Below are 26637 nucleotides of genomic sequence, written 5' to 3'. Positions count from 1 at the left end.
CCTAACCGTCTAAACTACCTTAGTGGGGCGCACACTTCAACTGCCTTATGGTAGTGCCACACTTAAACTACTTTAGAGTGGTGCCCACTTTAATAATAATAATAATATATTTTATTGTCATTGCACATAAGCGCAATGAGATTTGGGTTTGCAGCTTCCATCCGATGTCATAACTTAAATAACTAATAAAATTTAGATAGATATCCCGAGAACATGGATTGTAAAAAGAACAGTGAAATAGTCAAAACAGTTCAAACAGACTAAAGTGCAGATGTGTCTGTGCGACGTGACCATCCGAGGGAGACAGTCCATGGGGATGGGGGGCACTCAGCAGGGCCGGTTCAGAGCCACTATAGCTCTGGGAATGAAGCTGTTCCTGAGTCTGGAGGTTCGGGCGTAGAAGGCCTTGTAACGTCTGCCGGAGGGAAGTAGTTCGAACAGTCCATTACAAGGGTGTGAGGAGTCTTTATGGATACTGACCATAAATGAGTTGAACCCGAGGCACATTTTTTTCCCATAAGCGGTAGTGGATTCCGGGAATCTCCTCTGCAAAAAGGCGGCGTGGGCCAGGTGAACGGAGATTTCCCCACTCAGAGATTGATAGATATTTGCTGCAGTATCAGGAGATAATGGCCAAAGTAGGTAAATGGAATTGAAGCACTGAACAGCTGCGATCTAATAGAATAATGAAATCGGACTAAGTGGCTCCATGCCAAAGACTCGTCGCTGTGCAGATTCTCCCTCTACTTGGATTTCCTCTTCCAGTTTCATTTGATAAGAGACCAAATTACTAGAGAGATATTTGTTTTTTTTTGAGGATGACCTCCAGGGGCAACCATTCCATAGTTTCCGTAGAAAAAAAAGAACTTCAGATGCTGGTTTATAACTAAAGACGGACACAAAGTGCTGGAGTAATGCCCCTGTCCCACTTAGGAAACCTGAACGGAAACCTCTGGAGACTTTGCGCCCCACCCAAGGTTTCCGTGTGGTTCCCGGAGGTTTTTTGTCAGTCTCCCCACCTGCTTCCACTACCTGCAACCTCCGGCAACCACCTGCAACCTCCGGGAACCGCACGGAAACCTTGGGTGGGGCGCAAAGTCTCCAGAGGTTTCCCGGTCAGGTTTCCTAAGTGGGACAGGGCATAACTCAGCAGGTCAGGCAGCATCTCTGGAGTCAATGCCACGGATGGCATTGGGTATTTATCAAGCGGAGATTGATAGGTAGACACAAAGGGCTGGAGTAACTCAGTGGTTCAGGCAGGATCCTTTTCTCTAGAGGACCTATCTTCAGCATAAATCAGCATCTGCAGTTTCTTCCCACACAAGATATTGACAGGGCATCAAAGATTAAAGGGGAGAAGGCAGGTGAATGCGGTTGAGAGGGAGATTGAATGGCGGAGCAGACTCGATTGGCCGAATGGCCTAATTCTGCTCCTCCGCCTTACGGCCTTATGGACTCTGCAGCTAATGCTGTATTTTTCAGATATCGTCTTTGCCGTGATGCATAACATTTAATTACCAATTTGCACAAAAGCAAGATCCTACAATTACGATAATGACTATCTTAGTCCCTGACACCGGTACTAATCAAGAATCTGTCAATCTCCGCCTTAAAAATACCCATTGACCTGGCCTCCGCAGCCTTCTGTGGCAATGAATTCCACAGGATTCACCACACACTGACTAAAGAAATTCCGCCTCATCTCCTTGGTAAAGCTCCGTCCTTTCATTCTGAGACTCTCCCACCAGTGAAAAACATCCTCTCCACATCCACTCTACAACAATTGGCTCTGATGATGCTGGCTGTCTTTTCGAGGCAGCACCTCTTGCCCAGAGCGGAGGAATCGAGGACCAGATGACATAGGTTCAAGGTGAAGGGGAAAGGACTTAATAGGAATCTGAGAGGTAACCTTTTCACACAGAGGGTGGTGGGTTTTTTAAAAATATTTTTATTAGAAGCAGTGTACAATAATATAGGACATGAATAACATATTACATTTCATGTACAGCTTCTTATTTTAAATTTGATAGTAAGAAAAAAGTTAAAAAAGCAAGAAATAAAGAGAAAGAGAATATTATATGAAGTAGTGATATTGTTAGTTCCTACCCCATCATTTAAGAAACAGTTAGACAGGTACATGGATAGGACAGGTTTGGAGGGATATGGACCAGGCGCAGGCAGGTGGGACTAGTGTAGCTGGGACATTGTTGGCCGGTGTGGGCAAGTTGGGCCTGTTTCCACACTGTATCACTCTATGACTCTATGACCCCCTATAAATCATTTTGATGGTGGGGAGGTCAGTGGCTGTGGTGGACCGGGCAGTGCCCACCGCTCTCTGCAGTCTCTTTTGTTCCTGGACGTTTGCGATGCCGAACTAGGCCATGATGCAACTCGTTAATATAATCTCTACTGCACACCTGTATAAGGTCAGGAGAGTCCTCTCTGACATATCGAATCTCCTCAATCTTCTCAGGAATTGAGTTAGTGTGCCGGGTCCAGGAAAGATCTTCAGAGATGTGCACGCCCGGGTATTTGAAGCTCTTGACTCTCTCCACCATCGTCCCGTTGATATGGACAGGTGTGTGGGTCCCTCATCCTTCCGCTTGATGTCAAACCAGGCCGCGATGCAACCAGTCTACGTGTCGAAGTTCAAGAGAGCATTCATAGACACGCCAAACCTTCTAAATCTCCTAAGGAAGATGAGAGGGATAGACAGAGTTGACGTGATCAAGCTTTTCCCTTTGAGAATAGGGAAGATTCAAACAAGAGGACATGACTTCAGAATTAAGGGACAGAAGTTTAGGGGTAACATGAGGGGGAACTTCTTTACTCAGAGAGTGGTAGCGGTGTGGAATGAGCTTCCAGTGGAAGTGGTGGCGGCAGGTTCGTTGGTATAATTTAAAAATAAATTGGATAGGCATATGGATGAGAAGGGAATGGAGGGTTATGGTATGAGTGCAGGCAGGTGGGACTAAGGGAAAAAAGTTGTTCGGCACGGACTTGTAGGGCCGAGATGGCCTGTTTCCGTGCTGTAATTGTTATATGGTTATATGGTTATATGGAAGTAGATTAAGTCAGGAAGGATTCAAGGAAGAAGGGAATGTTGGATAAGTAAGGGAAGGATATATGTGGAGCTCAGGATTCTGCTGGACCTTAGCAACAGGAGAGGTTTAGTTTAGTTTAGTTTAGAGATACAGCGTGGAAACTGGCCCTTCGGCCCACCGAGTCCGTGCCGACCAGCGATCCCCGCACACTCACGCCATCCTACACACGCTGCGGATAATTTACAATGATACCAAGCCAATTAACCTACAAACCTTTGGAGCGTGGTAGGAGACCGTAGATCGCGGAGAAAACCCACGCAGGTCACGGGGAGACTCCGTACAGACAGCACCCGTAGTCTGTGGGATGGAAGCCGGCTCTATGGCGCTGCGACCGCTGTAAGGCAGCAACTCTACCGCTGCGCCACCGTGACTGTGTCAGGGGTTGGCTCAGAAAGCGGTAAAATTACAAAGAATTTTTTTTTAAAAGCCAACAGCATACTCAGTTATCATTCTCCTTTGATGCGGTGAAGCATCTCCTCACGTTACATCTGTGCCGCTCTAACCGCAGCAGGTGGGCACTTTCTGCAGAAGCACTTCTTTAGAAAAACAGTTCATTGGGTTGAACGTGTCAAACAATGCTTGTGTCATGTGTCACTGAGAAAATCGTGGCCAGATCTACTAACGGCCAAATTACTAGTCGATCCAACTCTTGTGGGAGTAGGGAATTGTTCCTTTGTGATGAGAAGGCCTGCTTCTATCTAAATAGTTTAATTTCATTTAGTTTATTGCCACGTGTACTGAGGTACCGTGAAAAGCATTTTAGTCATGTGATATCCAGTCAGTGAACAAACACAGTGGCGGACTGGGTCTAAAAATATTGGTTGCCAGGAAACAAAGGGGGCCCACTTCATCAGGGGCCCACTTTATATAGGGAGCCCACTTCATCAGGGGCCAATTGCCATCGGGCAAGCTGACACCCTGGCCAGACGGCCACTGAACAGATAGTACATGATTCTCGATTAGTACGGGTGTCAGGGGTTATGGGGCGAAGGCAGAAGAATGGGGTTAAAAGTGAAAGATAAATCAGCCATGATTGAATGGTGGAGTAGACTCGATGGGCCGAATGGACTAATTCTACTCCTATCACTCCTATCACTTATGACCTTATGATTACAATCAAGACGTCCACAGTGTACAGACACATGATAAGGGGAATAACATTTAGTGAAAGTCTAGTAAAAGTCTGATTAAAGATAGTCTGAGTGTCTCCAATGAGGTAGATAGTAGCTCAAGGCTAGTTGGTGGTAGGATGGTTCAGTTGCCTGATAACAGCTGGGAAGAAACTGTCCCTGAATCTGGAGGTGTGCAATAAATTTCACACTTCTATACCTCTTGACTGATGGGAGGGGGGAGAAGAGGGAGTGGGCGCAATGAGACTGCCGAGGCAGCGTGAGGTATAAATGAGTCAACGGAAGGGAGGTTGGTTTGTGTGATGGTCTGGGCTGAGTCCACAATTCTCTGCAAATTCATGCGGCCTTGGATGGAGCTGTTCCCAAACCGTGGTGTGATGCATCCCGATAAAATGCTTTGTATGGCGCATCTGTAGAAGTTGGTGTTAGCTGTTGGCGACATGCCGAACTACCTAAGCCTTCTGAGGAAGTGGACGCTTTGGAGGCGATTTAGAACGCAAATTATTTTTCCCTTAGGCCACAGTGTTTTTGTTTTAAACGTGTTGGCAAATCTGGCCTAGTTTCGCTCTCGGAGTCGAGACTAACTCAGCACAGGAGCAACCACCGATCGTCACTCCCCCACTCCTCCCCCCAACCCTCGATCAAGTCCAGAGTTTCACAGAGCCGGAAAGACATAACCACAATGTTCGGCAGAAGTTAGGCCTAACTGTTCAATGTGTAAGTCGTGGGTGATTTTGGTGATGTTACAACTAGTACATCCTGTGTAAGGCGAAGGCTTCAGATTTACAATACGCAGTAAATGCTCCTGTACCTCCACAGCGCCGTTCATAGTCCTGAGTACCCAATGTATAGGCAGTCCTGACCCAAAACGCCACCCATCCTTTTTCTTCTGAGATCCCGGCTGGCCACCATTTTGTGTCTATCTTTAGTATATACCAGCATCTGCAGTTTGCTTAAGACTTTAGACTTTAGAGATACAGTGTGGAAACAGGTCCTTCAGCTCACCGAGTCCACGGCGACCAGCGATCACCACGTACACTAGCATTAATTCCATACACCAGGGACAATTTACAATTGTACTGAGAATTTACAATTTAATACAAATTATAAAATTTTATACAAGTGTTTACAATTTACAAATTAACAATTTAACAGAAGCCAATTAATCTACAAACCTGTACCTACTTGGAATGTGGGAGGAAACCAGACCGCTCAGAGAAAACCCATGAGGTCAAACGTACAAACTCCGTACAGACAGCACCCGAGGTCAGGATCGAACCCGGGTCTCTGGCGCTGTAACTCTTAGTTCTTTGTTCTGCATACATAAGTTCATATGTTCATAAATCATAGGAACAGAATTAGGCCATTCAGCCCATCAAGTCATTCAATCATGGCTGATCTATCTTTCGATATCATTCTCCTGTGCCAGTGTGGGCAAGTTGGGCTGAAGGGCCTGTTTCCACACTGTGTGACTCTATGACTCTCTGAGGTGTTGTTAAGGTGTGAATCATCACCCATTCCTTCTCTTCAGTGAATGCCGCCTGACTCACTGAGTTACTCCAGCATTTTGTGTCTATCTTCGGTATAATTCCTGCTATTGAGGGAGTGCAGCGTAGGTTCACGAGGTTAATTCCCGGGATGGCGGGACTGTCATATGCTGATAGAATGGAGCGGCTGGACTTGTATACGCTGGAATTTAGAAGGATGAGAGGGCATCTTATTGAAACATATAAGATTATTAAGGGTTCAGACACGCTAGAGGCAGGAAACCTGGAGTATTGTGTGCAGTTTTAGTCCCCTAATTTGAGGAACGACATTCTTGCTATTGAGGGAGTGCAGCGTAGGTTTACAAGGTTAATTCCCGGGATGGCGGGACTGTCATATGCTGAGAGAATGGAGCAGCTGGGCTTGTACACTCTGGAGTTTAGAAGGATGAGAGGGTATCTCATTGAAACATTTTAGATTGTTAAGGGATTGGCCGCACAAGAGGCGGGAAACATGTTCCCGATGTTGGGGGAGTCCAGAACCAGGGGCCACAGTTTAAGAATAAGGAGTAAGCCATTTAGAACGGAGACGAGGAAACACTTTTTCTCACAGAGAGTGGTGAGTCTGTGGAATTTTTTGCCTCAGAGGGCGATGGAGGCAGGTTCTCTGGATGCTTTCAAGAGAGAGCTAGATAGGGCTCTTAAAAATTGCGGAGTCAGGGGATATGGGGAGAAGGCAGGAACGGGGTACTGATTGGGGATGATCAGCCATGATCACATTGAATGATGGTGCTGGCTCGAAGGGCCAAATGGCCTACTCCTGCACCTATTGTCTATTGCCTATTGTCTATTGTCTATTGAAACATGTTCGCGATGTTGGGGGAGTCCAGAACCAGGAGCCACAGTTTAAGAATAAGGGGTAAGGCATTTGGAACGGAGATGAGGAAAAACCTTTACACACAGAGGGTTGTGGATTTGTGGAATTCTCTGCCTCAGAAGGCAGTGGAGGCCAATTCTCTGGATGCTTTCAAGAAAGAGTTAGATAGGGCTCTTAAAGATAGCGGAGTCAGGGGATATGGGGAAAAGGCAGGAACGGGGTACTGATTGTGGATGATCAGCCATGATCATCCAGTGAATGGCAGTGCTGGCTCGAAGGGCCGAATGGCCTACTGCTGCGCCTATTGTCTACTGTCCATTGTCAATTGTCTAAACCAGCCTCTGCCGTTCCATGACGACATGCAGTGAACTGTTGCACCTTGAAAAACAGGCCCGGTGCTAAGCTGTGGAGATGAATCACCGTTAACAAATATCCGGGGGAAGCGCGTTTAAAGGGTTAATGGCCTTCCGTTTCTTTCCCCTCCAGCCAGGTGATGTGTGACCCATGCTGATAGATAACCCAGCAACATTCAAGCAATTTCTAATCAGGAATACAGTACTTGTATCAGATGTGATGTATAACTAACTGACAAAGCTTTGACAGTCGAGATAAAACAGCTGCATTATGATGTCAACTATAGTTACATTATATTGCTTTATACTCTGATAAATGGATTTCCATCCTCCCAGCCTCACCTACAGAGCTGACATTTAAAAATGCATCCTCTTATTCTCTCTCTGGTACAACAATAGCATTCTCACCAGTAAATAACACAGAGGGAATTAGAAACACAAAAAGCCACTGCAAAGATATAAACCATTTATAATCCATTTATTTTTTTCGTCAGAGGAAGGCTCTTTGGTAATGAAGATTTTCACAACTCTCTTGATGGGATCACGTTGAAAATATTTCCATAATGACCTTGCTCATTTTAAGTACTTCTTGTCCATAATTTCTTCAAGGTTATTCTCTTGATAGGTGGGCGCGGTTGGAAAATTAGGCACAAACGCTGTCCCTCGGCAGGTAAACAGGGATGTCTCGAACTCTTAGGGGATCACGATAGCCGGACAGGTACCTGATTAATCGATCATGATCGTGTTGATAATGGGGATGAAGATCAATAGTACAACTCTATCACGGCTAATATAAGCAAGCGCTTGCACTCAGAGCTTTATACTTAAACCGCTCCAATTTAATATATTTCTGCTGCTTTTTATGACATGGATCATGTTCAAAATTACAAGGTCACCATTTTCAGTTTAGGCAGAAAATGCTGGAGAAACTCAGCAGGTGAGGCAGCATCTATGGAGAGGTGGAATAGGCGACGTTGTGGGTCGAGACCCTTCTTCAGACTGATCGTTCTATGGAGAGAAGGAATAGGCAACGTTTCGGGTCGAGACCCTTCTTCAGACTGATCTCGTTCTATGGAGAGAAGGAATAGGCGACGTTTCGGGTCGAGACCCTTCTTCAGACTGATCTCGTTCTATGGAGAGAAGGAATAGGCGACGTTTCGGGTCAAGACCCTTCTTCAGACTGATCATTCTATGGATATTGTATTGTATTCTTGTATTCAAATTTATTGTCATTGTCTCAGTTAGAGACAACGAAATGAATTTCCCTTACAGGCAGTATCATAAAAATAAAAATAAATAAATAATAATAAATAATAAAACATATTAAAAATAAAATACAATTTAAAAAAAAAAAAAAAAAAAAAAAAAAAAAAAAAAAAAAAAGCACAAACACTGAAAGTCCACGACACAACATAACACAGTGGCACCACGGTGAGGAAGGCACCATAGAAGGAATAGAAGGAATAGGCGATGTTTCGGGTCGAGACCCTTCTTCAGACTGGTCATTCCATGGAGAGAAGGAATAGGCGACGTTTCGGGTCGAGACCCTTTTTTTCTTTCAGTGCGGGAACTGACCCTTTGGCCCATCAAGTCCATGCCAACCAGTGATCACCCAGTACACTAGCACTATCCTATACACTAGGATGGCACGGTGGCGTAGCGGTAGAGTTGCTGCCTTACAGCGCCAGAGATCAGGGTTTGATCCTGACTACGGGTGCTGTCTGTACGGAGTTTTTACGTTCTCCCCGTGACCATGTGGGTTTTCACAGGATGCTTCGGGTTCCTCCAACACTCCGAAAGACGTACAGGTTTGTAGGTCAATTTCCTTGATATTGTCCGTAGTATGTGTAACATCGTGTTAGTGTGTGGGCATCACTGGTCGGCGTGGACTCGGTGGGACGAAGGGCCTGTTTCCGCACACTGTCTAAACTAAACTAGTGACAATTTACAATTATACCAAGCCGATTCCTACAAACCTGTATGTCTTTGGAAATGTGGGTGGAAACCAGAGCACCCGGAGAAAACCCACGTGGTCACAGGGAGAACGTACAAATCCCATACAGACAGCATCCGTAGTCGGGATCGAGCCTGGGTCCCTGGCGCTGTAAGGCAGCAACTTTACCACGGCCCCAGCGCACTGCCGCCACTGGGCACATTTTCCAAGAGGTTACTGGATTTCACATTGCTTGATGCCTGTTACGTACAAGTTTTCATGATTGTGCATTTGGTCCACACCTTCAGTGGTAGAATGATATAAATGGTTTGGTGGTGCACTCTCCTCCTGGGAAGAAAGATGCCTTAAGGGCCGGTCCCACTTGGACGACCTAATCCACGAGTTTAGAAGACCCTAGACGAGTTGAAAAAAATGTCAAGGTCGTGTTGACTCGCCGAAGTAAAAGACCTCCTACGACTGTCTACGACCTAAAACGACTATGTCTACGACCTCCTACGACTATGTCTACGACCTCCTACGACTATGTCTACGACCTCCTACGACTATGTCTACGACCTCCTACGACTATGTCTACGACCTCCTACGACTATGTCTATGACCTCCTACAACCCCCTCGACCTCAGTCTTCCACACCTAAGACCAACTACGACTAGCTACGAGTGGAAAATGATCACATGATAAAATGATGTCATGTTTGCATTTTGTTTCTCGGGCCAGTTACTGACCTACGACTACCATCATGACCTACTACGACCTACCTACGACCTACCTATGAGTAAAAAGTAACAATATTTTCCATGCCGACCTTTTCTTTACTCGTGGACATTTTTTATCAGGCTGAAAAAAACGCCGCGACCTACTTGAGGCCACGAGTACGCGGAGACCACTCACGAGCGTGAGGAAGAGTTACGAAGACCTCCTACGACCTCGTGGCGACCATGCTGCGAGTATGAGTCAAGGGCAAACTCGGCAGAGGTCGCCAATTAGGTCGCGAAAGTGGGACAGGGGCTTAAGGATGCTGATTCAGCAGTTCAATAGCCTGTTGTCAAAGAACATGCCAGTCATAGACTCATAGTCATACAGTGTGGAAACAGGCCCTTCGGCCCAACTTGTCCACACTGACCAACAAGTCCCATCTATACTAGTCGCATCTGCCTGCGTTTGACTCATATCCCTCTAAACCTGTCCTATCCATGTACCTGTCTAATTGTTTCTTAAATGTTACAATAGTCCCTGCCTCAACTACCTCCTCAGGCAGCTTGTTCCATGCACCCTCCACTCTTTGTGTGAAAATGTCCCTCAGATTCCTATTAAATCTTACCCCCTTCACGTTCAACCTATGTCCTCTGGTCCTCGATTCACCTAATCTGGGCAAGAGACACTGTGCGAACTATTCCTCTCATATATTTGTACACCTATATAAGATCACCCCTCATCCTCTTGCGCTCCAAGGAATAGAGTCCCAGCCTGCTCAACCTCTCCCTACAGCTCAGACCCTCTAGCCCTGGCAACATCCTCGTGAATCTTCTCTGCACCCTTTCCAGCTTGACAACATCTTTCCTATAACATGGCGCCCAGAACGGAACACAATACTCTAAATGTGGCCTCATTGACGTGTGATATAAGCTGCAACATGATCACCCCAATTTCTATTTTGTTAACTTTCTGAAACTATCCAGGCATCATAGAACAACATCCAAATTCAGCAGGAGATGTTCGGCAATCTTCAACAAAAAACAAACGCCAATTGAAGGATCACGAAGAGAAATTGATGTCCGTCCAGCAGAGAGATTGGGATCAAGTCGGCTCATGTTTCATGAGTGCCCCGTGAAGCTACCAGGCGCAGTTAAATGTTCAATGTCTTTTTCTTCAAGTCAGGATAAGCAGGCACACTCCTGGAATCCACAAGACTAGATTAATTGATGGGATATAATCCTAACCCTAATCCCTCGGCCGACCGAGTCCATGCCCACCATCGATCACCTGTCCGCACCAGTTATCACACTTTCATATCCATTGCCAACACATTTTGACAATTTACAGAGGCCAATTAACTTACAGTAACGCAGATGCTGCCTTACAGCGCCAGAGACCCGGGTTTGATCCTGACCTGGGTGCTGTCTGTGTGGTGTTTGCACGTTCTGGGTTTTCCCCGGGTGCTCCTGTTACCTCCAACATCCCAAAGACGTGCGGGTTTGTAGGTTAATTAAATACCGTAAAATGTTCCCGAGTGTGTAGGATAGAACACTATTGTTCACGAGTTGACCATGGGACGGCACGGACCCGGTGGGCCGAAGGGCCTGTTTCCATGCTAAATCCTCTAAACTAAACTAAACTAAACTGAACTGAACTAAAACTTAACCAAACCCACACGTCTTTGGGATGTGGGATGAAACCAGAGCACCTGGAGGAAACCCACGTGGTCACAGGGAGAATGTGCAAATGTCAAGCAGCCAGCACCAGAGGTCAGGATCTAACCTGGTCCTCTGGCGCTCTGAGCAAGCATCTCTACCAGTTGTCCCACTACACTTGCAATCTTACTGTTTCAGAAGGAACTACAGATGCTGGAAAATTGAAGTTTGACAAAAGTGCTGGAGAAACTCAGCAGGTGAGGCAGCATCTATGGAGCGAAGGAGATAGGCAACGTTTCGGGTCGAAACCCTTCTTCACTCTACCTTGCAATCTTACTGTTTAGTTTAGTTTAGTTTACAGGTACAGCACGGAAACAGGCCCTTCGGCCCACCCTGTCCGCGCCGACCAGCGATCCCCGCACATTAACACTACCCTACACCCACTAGGGACCATTTTTACATTTACCAAGCCAATGAACCTACAAACCTGTACGTCTTTGGAGCGTGGGAGGAAACCGAAGATCTCGGAGAAAACCCTCGCAGGTCACTGGGAGAACGTACAAACTCCGTATAGACAGCGCTCGTAGTCAGGATCGAACCCGGGTCCCCGACGCGGCATTCGCTGTAATGCCCCTGTCCGACTTAGGAAACCTGAACGGAAACCTCTGGAGACTTTGCGCCCCACCCAAGGTTTCCGTGCGGTTCCCGGAGGTTCCTGGAGGTTTTTGTCAGTCTCCCTACCTGCTTCCACTACCTGCAACCTCCGGCAAACACCTGCAACCTCCGGGAACCGCACGGAAACCTTGGGTGGGGCGCAAAGTCTCCAGAGGTTTCCGTTCAGGTTTCATAAGTGGGACAGGGGCATAAAAGGCAGCAACTCTACCGCTGCGCCACCGTGATGTGCAAAGGGGAAGATACAGGATACCCCTTTACACCTTGCTGTAAAGCTTCAGCTACTTGCCACTAGTAATAGTCAATGTCTTCTCTTGAAGACATAATGCATCCATCCTAGAAACAGACCCTTCTGCTCACCTTGCCGACCAACAAGTTAACATCTTCCCTGGCAGCAAGTCTCCACTGATGAGACGTCTGGCATTAATCACTCATCCCGTCCTGTCCTGAGAACAAGTCATCCTGGCTGACAATAGAAGGAATGGTTTGTTCGATGTCGAGATGCTTCCCAGTATCCTTGGATCTCCCAGGGATAAGTTCAAGTCTTGCCCCATCCCGGTCAGTCCTTCTACTCCCCGCTCCCGTCATGGAGAAGCGTGAAAGCGCGCAACGCCAGGCTTCCTCCCCGCTGCAGTCAGGCTTGTGAACCTTTACACACAGAGGGTGGTGGGTGAATGGAACGAGCTACCAAACCAAACACCAATACTCCTGCCATCTTGCAACAAAACAAGGTTAATTCCCGGGATGGCGGGACTGTCATATGCTGAGAGAATGGAGCAGCTGGGCTTGTACACTCTGGAGTTTAGAAGGATGAGAGTGAAACATATAAGATTGTTAAGGGCTTGGACATTAAGCACTTTGTGTCTACCTTCAGTAGTCCAGGACTGTTCTCTGGTTGTGGTCGGGAGATTCAGTTGCCTGATAACAGCTGGGAACAGCTCCATCCAAGACCGCAAGGAATTGCAGAGAGCGGTGGATGCAGCCCAGACCATCGCATAAACATGTGGCAGGAAACATGTTCCCGATGTTGGGGAAGTTCAGAATCAGGGACCACAGTTTAAGAATAAGGAGTAAGCCATTTAGAACGGAGACGAGGAAACACCTTTTCTCCCAGAGAGTGGTGAGTCTGTGGAATTCTCTGCCTCAGAGGGCGGTGGAGGCCGGTTCTCTGGATGCTTTAAAGAGAGAGCTAGATAGGGCTCTTAAAAATAGCGGAATCAGGGGATATGGGGAGAAGGCAGGAACGGGGTACTGATTGGGGATGATCAGCCATGATCACATTGAATGGCGGCGCTGGCTCGAAGGGCCAAATGGCCTACTCCTGCACCTATTGTCTATTGCCTATTGTTATGCAATGAGCTGCCAGAGAGGGTAGTTGAGGCAGGTACTATTGCAACGTTTAAGGAAGATTTGGACAAGTACATGGAAGGGCAGGTTTAGAGGGATATGGGCCAAACGCAGGCAGGTGGGGCTAATGTAGATTTGGATGTGTTGGTTGGTGTGGGTAATTTAGGCTGAACGGCCTGTTTCCACGCTGTATGACTCTATGGTCGGTGATGAACTGAGGAAACACTTTTTCACAAAGAGAGTTGTGAGTCTGTGGAATTCTCTGCCTCAGAGGGCAGTGGAGGCCGGTTCTCTGGATACTTTCAAGAGAGAGCTTGATAGGGCTCTTGAAGTTAGCGGAGTCAGAGGATATGGAGAGAAGGCAGGAACGGGGTACTGATTGGGGATGATCAGCCGTGATCACATTGAATGGTGGTGCTGGCTCGAAGGGCTGAATGGCCTACTCCTGCACCTATTGTCTATTGCACCTGCACACTCCTGCAGCTGAGACCTTCCATAAACTAGGCTTCTGAACACTCCTTCCATAAGCTAGGGTACTGTACGATTCACCTCTACCCGATTGCGGACATTGGACGTTGTCTCTGGAACTGATGCGCTACAATGCTGAGAACCATATTCTGCCCTCTGTGTCTTCCCCTTTGCTCTACCTATTGTACCTGAGTTTGGCTTGATTGTATTTATGTATAGTACTATCTGATTTGATTGGATAGCAGGCAAAACAAAGCTTTTTACTGTACTTCAGTGAATGTGACAATGCTGGAGTAACTCAGTGGGTCAGGCAGCATCTGTGGAGGACATGGATAGGTGACGTTTCACAGAGTGCTGGAGTAACTCAGTGGGTCAGGCAGCATCTGTGGAGGACATGGGTAGGAGACATTTCCGGTCAAGACCCTTCTTCAGACTCAAGGGGAAACATAGCTGCTTCAAGAACACGTGAAGGTAATGTGTAATCTTGGCATTGGACCTTATGGTGGTGAATCTGTGGAATTCATTGCCACAGACGACAGTGGCGGCCAAGTCAATGGGGATTTCTAAGGCGTAGATTGACAGGTCAGAATCAGAATCACACTTTATTCGCCAAGTATGTTTTGCAACATATACGAGGAATTTCATTGGCCTGGTCAGTCATACAATTAAAAGCAACAGATCACTCAAAAACACATTTTAACATGAACATCCACCACAGTGACTCCTACACATTCCTCACTGTGATGGAAGGTGAAATAAAGTTCAAGTCCTTCCCTTAGTTCTTCCTTGGTCTGGGGCATTGAGCCCCCGTTGACGGGACGATCTTAACTCCCGTAGCCGGTGGCGTTCGGGCCCTCCGCGTCAACGCGTTCAGCTCCCGCATCGGGGGGGATGTCAGCTCCCCCGTGCCGGGCGATCAAACCTCACGTCGGGGCTGGTCGAACCTTCTGCGGCGTTGGAGCTCCCGACTTGCCTCTCCCGAGACAGCGAGCCCTTGATGGTAAGTCCGCAGGCCGCGGTGGGAGCGATCTCAGGCAAGGGATCCGCTCCGATGTTAAGTCCGCGCCCCGCGGTGGGGCTCACGACTGTCCGAGGCGGCTTCCCGCTCCAGCGAGGCCGCAGAGCCCGGAGAATGTGATCGGAAAATTGATCACATCTCCGGGAAGGTAAGAACATGGAAAAAAGTTTCCCCGGATCCCCTCGCCCTCCCCCCCCCCCAACGTAAAACGTACCGAAGTACATTAAATCAAACTTTTAACAAACGCTAAAAATAACAAAAAACGAACAGACTGCCGGCAGGGCTGGCCATCTCCCCAGCGCCCCGGTAGTCTTTTTTATTCTTGATTAGTACGGGTGTCAGGGTGGGTTATGAGGAGAAGGCAGGAGAATGGGGTTGAGAGAGAGAGAGATAGATCAGCCATTATTGAATGGCAGAGTTGACTTGACGGGCCGAATGGCCTAATTCTACACTTATAACATGAACTTATGAATGAATGGCGGAATAGACTCGATGGGCCAAATGTTCTAATTCTCCTCATATGACGTACATATGAATCCTATCAAACAAGAGGACATGACTTCAGAATTAAGGGACAGAAGTTTAGGGGTAACATGAGGGGGAACTTCTTTACTCAGAGAGTGGTAGCGGTGTGGAATGAGCTTCCAGTGGAAGTGGTGGCGGCAGGTTCGTTGGTATCATTTAAAAATAAATTGGATAGGCATATGGATGAGAAGGGAATGGAGGGTTATGGTATGAGTGCAGGCAGGTGGGACTAAGGGAAAAAAGTTGTTCGGCACGGACTTGTAGGGCCGAGATGGCCTGTTTCCGTGCTGTAATTGTTATATGGTTATATGGTTATTTTAACCCGCAGAGCTCCTCATTCAGCCTAACTGCAATCAATAATTTGCTATGCTCGGATTCCCTTCTCCTTGAGAACCTTTGTTTCTGATCTTTGGAACATCCATGCTTGAATGGCAGAGTAGACTTGATGGGCCGAATGGCCTAATCCTGCTCCTACAACTTATGACCTTAGCACTACATCATCTGCTTGAAGCTCATGGGTTGGTTTGTTAATGTACTTCTTGGAAATACAAGATCAGGTTGAGTTGGGTTTACAGAATGAGTAACCCCGGTGTGTGATTTTCAATCAGCCCCACCCAGACTTGCTAAGTGAATTATTACTTGTGGCAAGATTTAGCAAATGTAAAACAAGTTAATTTGCAGGCTCACCAACTAATAATGAGCAGTTTAACCCGTGTTCATAAGTGTGTCAAATATTGTTCCTCATCTGGTCACGGTGGCACAGTGGTAGAGTTGCAGCCTTACAGCGCCATTGACAATAGGCAATAGACAATAGGTGCAGGAGTAGGCCATTCAGCCCTTCGAGCCAGCACCGCCATTCAATGTGATCATGGCTGATCAACCCCAATCAGTATTCTGTATGGCTGTGCTGGCTCGAAGGGCCGAATGGCCTACTCTTGCACCTATTGTCTATTGTCTGTTGCATCCCGAGGAGATGCTTTCTGGGGCCAAGTGAGAATGAGAAACCTTACACAGCGATATGTGGGTTAGGTTAAGTAAACGCATGCCCCACCCTGAGTTAGAAGGACACTTTTACTGATCAGAGGTTTGTGGTAAGCAAATACTGAGTAAACATGGTTCCTATAACTGAAGCATGAACTGCCTGCAGTTACTGCTGTGACAATTTCTGACAGTTTTACATTCTAGATGCTGCGTAAATAATGGTGCCAATGATTGAGCAGGGAAAGAGTATCATTGTAGCAAGGTAAAACAAATTAAAATCCCAAATGTTTATTGTACAATGAGATATTTATTTTAGTTTAATTTAGTTTAGTTTAGTTTAGTTTAAGGATACAATGCGGAAACAGGCCCTTCGGCCCACCGAGTCCGCGCTGACCAGCGATCCCAGCACACTGACACTATCCCACACACACGAGGGACAATTTACAATGTTATATCAAGCCAATTAACCTATAAACATGGTAGACACAAAATGCAGACTGAAGAAGGGTCTCCCCCATTCCTTCTCTCCAGAGATGCTGCCTGGCCCGCTGAGTTACTCCAGCATTTAAGTAGGTAAGTAAGTAAGTTTATTGGCCAAGTATTCACATACAAGGAATTTGCCTTGGTGCTCCGCCCACAAGTAACAACATGACATACAGTGACAGTTATGAATGACTCAGAAAACACTAAACATTAATAATAATAAAACATTCATGACAAAACACCTTTGATCAAGCATGTGAACCAACAAAATACCAGATCAAAGGGAGGCTACAGATTTTTGGCTGTTGAGTAGAGCAACTACTCGTGGATAAAAACTGTGTTTATGTCTGGCTGTGGCAGCTTTGACAGTCTGGAGTGTCTACCTTCGATTTAAACCAGCTTCTGCAGTTCTTTGCTACACAAACCTGTACGTCTTTGGAGTGTGAGAGGAAACCAAAGATCTCGGAGAAAACCCACGCAGGTCACGGGGAGAGCGTACGAACTCCGTGCAGGCAGCACCCGAGGTCAGGATCAAACGCGGGTCTACCTCTGCACCACCGTGCCCCCCCCTATTATAATGCAGAAATGACTAACAATGCTTTTACAGATCTTTCTATCTGTATCTCACTATCTGTCAAAGAGCAATTTATGTCAGTGCTCACATCAAGGTAAATTATATTTCTTGTATCAGGGTCTTCAAGGTTCTCAATATAAACATGGAAATTATGCCAAGTAGTGGCATTCTGAGAAAATGTGTGAAGAATGACAAAGACAATGGTTCAGTGGCAAATTATTTGTCGCAGGTGCAACTGCACAGTCAGATTCTCTCTGCATATTTACACATGTGGGCACCACCATGTTTTGGGGCCATTTCCAAAGTCCGGTTGACCCACACGCTCAGTCTACTGGAGTGGCTCCTGATCCAGGCGAGCCCCAGGCTTCTGCAGGGCCTTCATCCGTCTCCCTTGACCGGATCGGCCCGTGAACCGACGCCCCTCCCCTCCCCTCCCCTCCCCTCCCCTCCCCTCCCCTCTCCCCTCCTCTCCTCTCCTCTCCTCTCCTCTCCTCTCCTCCCCTCCCCTGTGGAAGTCTGTGGAATTCTCTGCCTTAGAGGGCGGTGGAGGCCGGTTCTCTGGATACTTTCAAGAGAGAGCTAGATAGGGCTCTGAAAGATAGCGGAGTCAGGGGATATGGGGAGATGGCAGGAACGGGGTACTGATTGGGGATGATCAGCCATGATCACATTGAATGGCGGTGCTAGCTCGAAGGGCTGAATGGTCTTCGCCTGCACCTATTGCCTATTGTCTTACCTCAAGATGGAAGGAAGAAAATATTCCTGAGTGAATAAAAGAATGAGAGATAATCACATTGCAATTGATTGTTAGAGGGGTCAACTGGAGTATTGTGAGCAATTTTGGGCCCTGTGTCTGAGGAAGGATGTGCTGCCTCTGGAGAGGGTCCAGAGGAGGTTTACAAGGATGATCCCAGGAATGAAGGGGTTAACATGTGATGAATATTTGACGGCACTGGGCCTGTATTCGCTGGAGTTTAAAAGGATGAAGGAGGGGGACTTCATTGAAACTTACCGAATAGTGAAAAGCCTGGGGGGGTTAAGTTCAGTTCGGCTTAGTTTATTGTCATGTGTACCGAGGTACAGTGAGAAACATTTGTTGTGTGCTAAATGTGGAGAGGATGTTTCCACTAGTGGGCGAGTCTAGACGAGGAGGAATTTCTTTAGTCAGAGGTTGGTGAATGTGTGGAATTTATTGATACAGATGGCTGTGGAGGCCAAGCCAGTGGATATTTTTAAGGCAGAAATTGACAGATTCTTGGCTAGTACGGGTGTCAGGGGTTATGGGGAGAAGGCAGGAAAATGGGGTTGAGAGGGTGAGATAGATTAGCCATATTTGATGGCGGAGTAGATTTGATGGGCCGAACGGCCTCATTCTGCTCCTATCCCTTCTGAACTTATGAACTGGGTAGATGTTAAGGTGTTGCTTTGTTGTGTGAGATATGGGCAACTGTGATTCAGTCACAAGAAGCCACTGACATGCCTCATTGCATATCAGTCAACATTAATCCCTCAGCTGGGAATTAGGCAGAAACATGCACAATGCCTGTTAGCTGTGCAGTGATTTGTAGTCTTTAGTGTCTTTTAGGACTGAGATAAGGAGAAATGTCTTCAGTCAGGAAATTGTTCACCTCTGGAATTATTTATGAGGATATGTGATGGCTCTGAGTCTGTAGTTGCTGGAGTTGTGAAAAATGGGGGGGGGGGGGGAAAGGATCTCAGAAAGTCACGAGGTCGTAAGGTCATAAGGTATAGGAGTAGAATCAGACCATTCGGCCCACCAAGTTTAATCAGTCATTCAATCATGGCTGATCTATCTCACCCTCCTCCTGCTTCTTCTTCTTCTTGCGTATGGCGTGCACAGCCTACAGTTGTAGGACAACTTGTACTAATTGATCTTATTTGATTGTGCACGCCGGGTTGATTGCATTCGTCGAAACAGGGCGGACCACGTGAAGGTTGCAATCTCTCACCCCTCTCACCCTCCCAACCCCATCTCACTTAAACCTTAACCATAAAATGATGAAAGGCCTGGATAGAGGGTGGAGAGGATGTTTCCACCGGTGGGAGAGTCTAGGACCAGAGTCCACAGCCTCTGAATAAAAGGACCGACCTTTAGAATGGCGATGAGGAGGAATTTCTTTAGTCACAGGGTGGTGAATCTGTGGAATTCGTCGCCACAAGAGGCTCTGGAGGCCAAGTCAATGGATATCTTTAAAGCGGAGATTGGCAGGTTCTTGATCAGTACTGGTGTCAGCGGTTATGGGGAGAAGGCAGGAGAATGGGGTTGGGAGGGAGAGATAGATCAGCATTGATTGAATGGCGGAGTAGACTTGATGGGCCGAATGGTTTAATTCTGCTCCTATGTTTTATGGTATATGTATAATCTGGAGGGAAAAGGTAATATAGGGAACACTGAATGTGTTCGAGTAGGATTAATGTGAAATTTAAAAAATAATAATTTAGTTTTGTTTATTGTCACATGTACCGAGGCATTTGTTGCGTGTTAACCAGAAAGACAATACATGATTACAATCGAGCCATTTATAGTGTATAGATACGATAAGGGAATGATGTTTAGTGCAAGGTAAACCCAGTAAAGTCGGATCAAGGATAGTCCGAGCGTCACCAAAGAGGTAGATAGTGGTTCAGCACTGATCTTTACTTGTGGTGGGATGATTCAGTTGCCTGATAACAGCTGGGAAGAAACTGTCCCTGAAAATGAGTCGCTGATGGCCAGTACCCACTTAGTGGGCTGAAGGGCCGTTTTTCTCTCTGAGTCCATTCTATCTAGATTCATTCTAGACACACGCCACCCTGGCCACACACTCTTTTCACCATTGGGAATAAGGTACAGGAACCTGAAAACTGTAACGTCCAGGTTCAGGAACAGCTTCATCCCTACAGCCATCAGGCTATTAAACACGACAACCTCAAATAAGCTCTGAACTACAACAGACTATTATTATTATTATTGCATTATTATTGTTTTATGTGTACGTACATGTGCATGTGTGTGTGTATATATATATAAATGAATGAATGAAGGAATAAGTTTATTGGCCAAGTATTCACATACAAGGAATTTGCCTTGGTGCTCCGCCCGCAAGTGACAACATATCATACAGTGACAGTTAGGAATGATACATAAAACATTAAACATTAATAATAAAACATTATTGATTAAACTTGTGAATTAAATAAAATACCAGAGCAAAACCATTTTGGGTTATTGAGTAGAGCTACTACTCGTGGGAAAAAAAAGCTGTTTTTATGTCTGGCTGTGGCAGCTTTGACAGTCCGGAGTCGCCTTCCAGAGGGAAGTGATTCAAAGAGTTTGTGGCCAGGGTGAGGGGGGCCTGGCCACAACGTGTATATATATAGAGATGTCTGCTGTCCTACTAAGCCTCTGGTGAGTGAATTTATGCACCTGGTTGAGTCCTTCAATCTGACTCTACTTACCACTGGATCCACTCACAAGCTTGGCCATACACTCGACCTGGTGCTATCGTCTGGTCTCCCAATTTGTAATCTGTCAGATCATAGTGCAATTATATTTGATGCATCTCTGCCTTTCTCTCCCTCAAAATCTCATCTCCCTGTTCGTTACTCCCGCTACATAAACTCTTCGATTGCCAGTAAGTTCTCTGAGGCTCTCATAGCTGCTCCCGACATCTGCACCATCGAGGCTTCTCCCCCCATCTCAGCACTGACAATCTCATTCTTCTATTCAATACCACTTGCTCTTCCATCCTGGATTCTGTTGCTCCTCTTAAAATGAAAAAGCCTAAGCCTAAAGGTTGGCCTTGGCTCAATGACTCCACCAGAACCCTAAGAAGAGAATGCAGAAAATCAGAACGGAAGTATAAATGTGATAAGCTTCAAATTTCCTTCGAATTTCTGAGAAACAATCTTATCAAATACCAGGAAGCTGTAAAGCCTGCGAGAACACAATACTTTTCCGACCTTATTTCCAAAAACGCTCATAATTCCAAAGTCCTATTTAGTACTATTACCTCTGTCATATGTCCCGCCCCCAGTACCAGCTTAGCTGGGTCCCCTGCCAAGTGCGAAGAATTCTCTACATTTTTCACCAGCAAAGTTGAGAACATTAGAACGAATATTTCCCCTCCCATCCGTGACCTAGCTGTCTCATTGGTCTGTTCTTCTAAATTAGACTGTTTCCAACCCGTTACTCTACCCTCCCATGTAAAGCTGGTCTCCACTATGAAACCTGCTACCCGCCCCCTTGACGCTGTCCCCACTGCCCTTCTGAAGGATGTCATTGCAATAGCCGGTCCCAGCATCCTCTCTATCATCAACAGTTCTCTGGCCACTGGCGCTGTTCCAACCCGTTTCAAGCACACGGTGGTCCAGCCCCTCCTGAAAAAGCCTAACCTAGACCCCACCTTGCCTAGTAACTACAGACCTATTTCCAAACTGCCTTTCCTCTCAAAAGTCCTTGAAATGGTCATTCTAGATCAAACCAGGTAGATATTTTGAGTCCATCTTCAGTGTAAACCACCATCTGCTGTTCCTACCTACATACTATACAATACGATACGATACGATACAATAATACTTTATTCATCCCCGGAGGGAATTTGTTCTGCAAACAGTCACAACAGACAACAAGGTATGCAAAAAAAAAATGTAAAAGTGAAAAAAAAGAAATAGACAAGCGACTGTGGGCTGGCTGACATGTGCACAGATCCTTCACTGGAACGAACAAACAAACAAACAAACAGACACAGGATTCTAAACTAGATTGCTCCCCCCTCTCCCCCACACAGTAGGAATGTTACAATACTTACCTTCAGCGGCGCTGCAATTCTGCCACTGGCCGTGTGCGCGATTTTGCCGCATTTGAGGGGGGGGGGGGGGGGCTAAAACGCATTTTTATTCTTACCTTGTCCTGGATTATATTTGGTTGGAGTGCAAGCTTTTGTTGAAAAATCGTTCCGACGGGCGTTCTGTGTATTTTTATTTTTTAATCGCCCGACTTGTTCAGCGCTGGAGTCATTTTAAAATCAGCTTCTAAAGCCGTCAACGCCGACAACGTCATGTAGGTGACAGGTAAAAAAGCTGTTTATTTTTATGTATAAAAGTGGTCCTTAAGATGCCTTTAGTTCGCATTTTAAGTTGCGAAACGGTGATTTAGTCCCCATACCGACCAGCAGTGTTTTTCATGCAGATATGGGGATCTAAATCACTGCAAAACCGCAACGTTCCAAATGGTAGCGTTCCAGAAAAACCCACGCGTTGATTTAAATGGCCATTAATTTACAGGTATTAAGCATTAAATTCCTTCCTTTGGCCTATAAATCCATGACAGTGAGATTAAAAATTATGTTATATTGTGAATTCTTGTGTGAATGTTATTTGGACACTTAGGCTATTTAAAAATGTTAATCTATTCTTAAGAAATTGATAGATGTTTAGATCTAGTAATTGAATTTTGTAATTAGCTACAATTAGGTAACTAACTAATTATGTGATTTAATTTCAAGTCATCTTAGTAAGATTGTTTCATATTTGTTTCAGAATGCTTCAATCTATAATAACTGAAAATTTCTTGTAGTTCTCTTAATTTTTAAGAAAGTTATGGGCTTTTGACTGTCCTCGATCACAGCTTTTGTGTTAAGTCAATGGAAAAGCAATAGGGAACAAGATGCTAATTTCCGAGTATGAAAATGGCCATAACTGTTTTAATACTGAAGATATGAAAGTGAATTAGGTGACAAATGAAACTTCTTTTTATGCTTTATCTGATGGGATAAATTACAGACTTGATTTTTAAAATCTCAAAATTAAAAATTTGTAATATTGCTACAATACAATAGGCCCCCTTTGTTCTCCCATCGTCCTTCATGGCGGTACCCCATTGTCTTTTCCTCCCTAGGCCGGCGTGGCTCCCCCGGGACATATAACACAGTATAGCCCAGGATCAGGCCCTTTGACCCACAATCAGCCATGATCACATTGAATGGCGGTGCTGGCTTGAAGGGCCGAATGGCCTACTCCTGCACCTATTGTCTTTTGATGTCTGCACCGAGCATGATGCCAAGACCAGCTCTCATCTGCCTGCACATAATCACTCCATCCCAGCATAACTATTTTTCTTTGTGGTTTAAAAAGAGTCCCTCTGTTCCATTTAACCCATTGAGATATGCGTTGAATTGGCGAGGACTATTGAGTTCACACCTCCATCCCATTGATAGAACATGGCAGATGGAACAGTACAGTAGGGGCGGTCACGGTGGCGCAGCGGTAGAGTTGCTGCCTTGCAGCGAATGCAGCGCCGGAGACCCAGGTTCGATCCCGACCACGGGTGCATGACTGTACGGAGTTTGTACGTTCTCCCCGTGTCCTGCGTGGGTTTTCTCCGAGATCTTTGGTTTCCTCCCACACTCCAAAGACGTGCAGGTTTGTAGGTTAATTGGCTTGGTGTAAATGTAAAAATTGTCCCTAGTGTGTGTAGGATAGTGTTAATGTGCGGGGATCGCTGGTCAGCGTGGACCCGGTGGGCCGAAGGGCCTGTTTCCGCGCTGTGTCTTTAAACTAAACTAAAAAAAAGCGTGCAAACAGGCCCTTCAGCCCACAATGTCCATGCCGAAGATGTGACCAAGATAGACTAAATCTCATCTTCCTGTACATGATCTATATCCCCCCATTCCCTGCTTGCACATGTAAAGCTTCTTAAGCACCATTATCGTATCTGTCTCCACCTCCACTGCTCTGTGCATAAAGAATTTGCCCCATACACTTGTCTCCTTTAAACTCAGCCCCTCTTACCTTAAAGCAATTCCCTCTAGTCTTTGACATTTCCACCCTGGGGAAAAAGGTTCTGACTGTCTACCCTATCTGTGCCTCTCATAATTTTACATACTTCTATCAGGCCTCCTCTCAACCTCTGACCTTCCAGAGAAAACAATCCAGTCTGAAGAAAGGTCTCGACCCGAAACATCAACTATTCCTTCTCCCCAGAGATGCTGCCTGTCCCCACTGAGTTACTCCAGCATTTTGTGTCTATCTTCGGTGTAAACCAACATCTGCCGTACTTTCCTACACAGTCCAGGACTGGTCAATTCCTTCTATTAGCATCGATTACATGAGGGAGGACAATTGATTCCATACTTTGACTCCATTGATGTCAATACAAAGCAGAAATACTATTGACAAAAATATCAAACACTAATGTTCCCGCCCTCGTGGAACTAAAATGTTATGGAACGGGCTGCCAGAGAGGGTGGTTGAGGCAGGTACTATCGCAACATTTAAGAAACATTTAGACAGGTACTTGGATAGGACAGGTTCAGAGGGATGTGGTTCAAATGCAGGCTGGTGGGACATGTAGATGGAACATGTTGGTCGGTGTGGGCAAGTTGGGCCGAAAGGCAACTTTCGTCGCGGAGTGGGCGAGCACTCGCCGGGGGTTGCCGGAGGGGAGCACTCCGTACGCTGGCCCGCGGCAGCCTGAAGCTCCAGCTGGCGCGGCGTCCGGAGCCTGGGATCCCTCGTTGGGGACCCCGGAGGAGAAGAGCTCCGACCGCCGGCCCGTGGCCAACTTCTGACCAGGGGCGCGACGTGACTTACCATCCGGAGCGGGGTCCCTCGCCTGGGACCTCTGGAGAGGAGCTCCGACCGCTGGCCCTGCGGTCTGCGGTGCTTCTGGCTGCGGTGCGGCGGGGACTTTAGATCTTCGACCGCCGGCCTGTAGCCTACACCATCTTGAAGGCACCGATTCAGGATTTACCTGGACTTACCTTGTCTGCACATCTGGACACCCGCAGCGGCGACTGCGGAGGGTTGAGGTCCCGACCACGGGGGAAAATGGAGGAGGACTGGCCAAATGTTGTACCTTCCACCACAGTGATGAATGCTGTGGATGTTTGTGGTAAATTTTTATTGTGTACTGTGTGTTCTTTTTTTTATTGTACCGCTGCTGGCAAATTCATTTCACTGCACTTATGTGCACGTGACGAATAATACTTGACTTGACTTGACTTGACTTGAAGGGTCTGTTTCCACGCTGTTTGTCTCAATGACCCTGTGACTCTAACCATGACCTCCCATCCAAACTGAACACAGCGTTGTTTAGTTAAGTTTAGTGATACAGCGCGGAAACAGGCCCTTCGGCCCATTGAGTCCGTGCCGACCAGTGAACCCCATACACTAGCACTGCTCTCCACCCACTAGGTACGTTACAATTTTTACCAAAGCCAATTAACCTACAAACCTGTAAGTCTTTGGAGTGTGGGAGGAAACCAGAGCACCCGAGGAAATCCCATGCAGGTCACGGGGAGAACGTACAAACTCCGTACAGACAGCGCCCATAGTCAGGAACGAACCCGGGTCTCTGGCGCTGTAAGGCAGCAACTCTACCGCTGCACCCGTTATTGACGTTGGTTATTTGTTTCGGATAAATGTTACAATCAAGTCCGGGAATTCTAGGTTTGAATTGCATTGTTACTGGTTGCAACACTTTGAGAGGAATATTCAGTCCACTCTGTCCCTATGTTGCTTGCCAACTATTATCCATTAACCAGCTATTGTGAAATGTCTAATCAAATAATGTCCATTTGCACCGCTTACCTGCGGTCGGCACATGTCATTCCCCAATAACATTAGAGCTGACATCATTGTATTGTGGGACAAAGTGTGGGGAATTTCTCAAGACCTTTGTAACAAGGGCAGTGGTTGTTTGGAAAGCCATTCTGTACAATGCCCTCATAGTCTCCGCCACCTTATCTTTATTATATGTCTGCCCTGTAATCTCTACGTGGTTTCCGAAGGCGTGAGAGGTTATCATTTCAAACAAAAATGTGGAGCAGAACTTGTATTCAGCTCTGAATCAGGCAGGAGTGCAGATTGATGATGGACCCTGCCATACACTGCCCAATACACAGGTTTGTGGAGGAACGAACTGCACATGCTGGTTTAAACCGTAGATAGACACAAAATGCTGGAGAAACTCAGCAGGACAGGCGGCATAAGCTCATAAGGTCAAAAGTGATAGGAGTAGAATTAGGCCATTCTGCCCATCAAGTCTACTCTGCCATTCAATCATGGCTGATCTACCTTTCCCTCCTAACCCCATTCTCCTGCTTTCTTCCCATAACCTTTGACACCTGAACTAATCAACAATCTCTGCCTTGAAAATATCCACTAATTTGGCCTCCACAGCCTTCTGTGGCAAAGAATTCCACAGATTCACCACACTCTGACTAAAGAAATTTCTCCTCATCTCCTTCCTAATAAAACGTCCTTTAATTCTGAGGCTATGACCTCTAGTCCTAGACTCTCCCGCTAGTGGAAA

The 26637-nt window shown here is 46.4% G+C and overlaps 1 long non-coding RNA gene across 1 annotated transcript; it reads right to left on the bottom strand.

Annotated features, from left to right (window-relative positions):
- Positions 1-1597: 1597 nt before the first annotated feature.
- Positions 1598-26637, bottom strand: LOC116970718. The gene is made up of 3 exons (XR_004411285.1): positions 26583-26637; positions 18798-18801; positions 1598-1715 (listed from the first exon to the last, which is right to left on the bottom strand). It is a non-coding gene; the product is annotated as an uncharacterized LOC116970718 (long non-coding RNA).

This window comes from Amblyraja radiata, chromosome 3, assembly GCF_010909765.2.
Source record: "Amblyraja radiata isolate CabotCenter1 chromosome 3, sAmbRad1.1.pri, whole genome shotgun sequence".
Taxonomy (NCBI): Eukaryota; Metazoa; Chordata; class Chondrichthyes; order Rajiformes; family Rajidae; genus Amblyraja; species Amblyraja radiata.
Note: the sequence above shows the minus strand (reverse complement) of the source record. Positions and strands in the feature narration are given on the sequence as shown.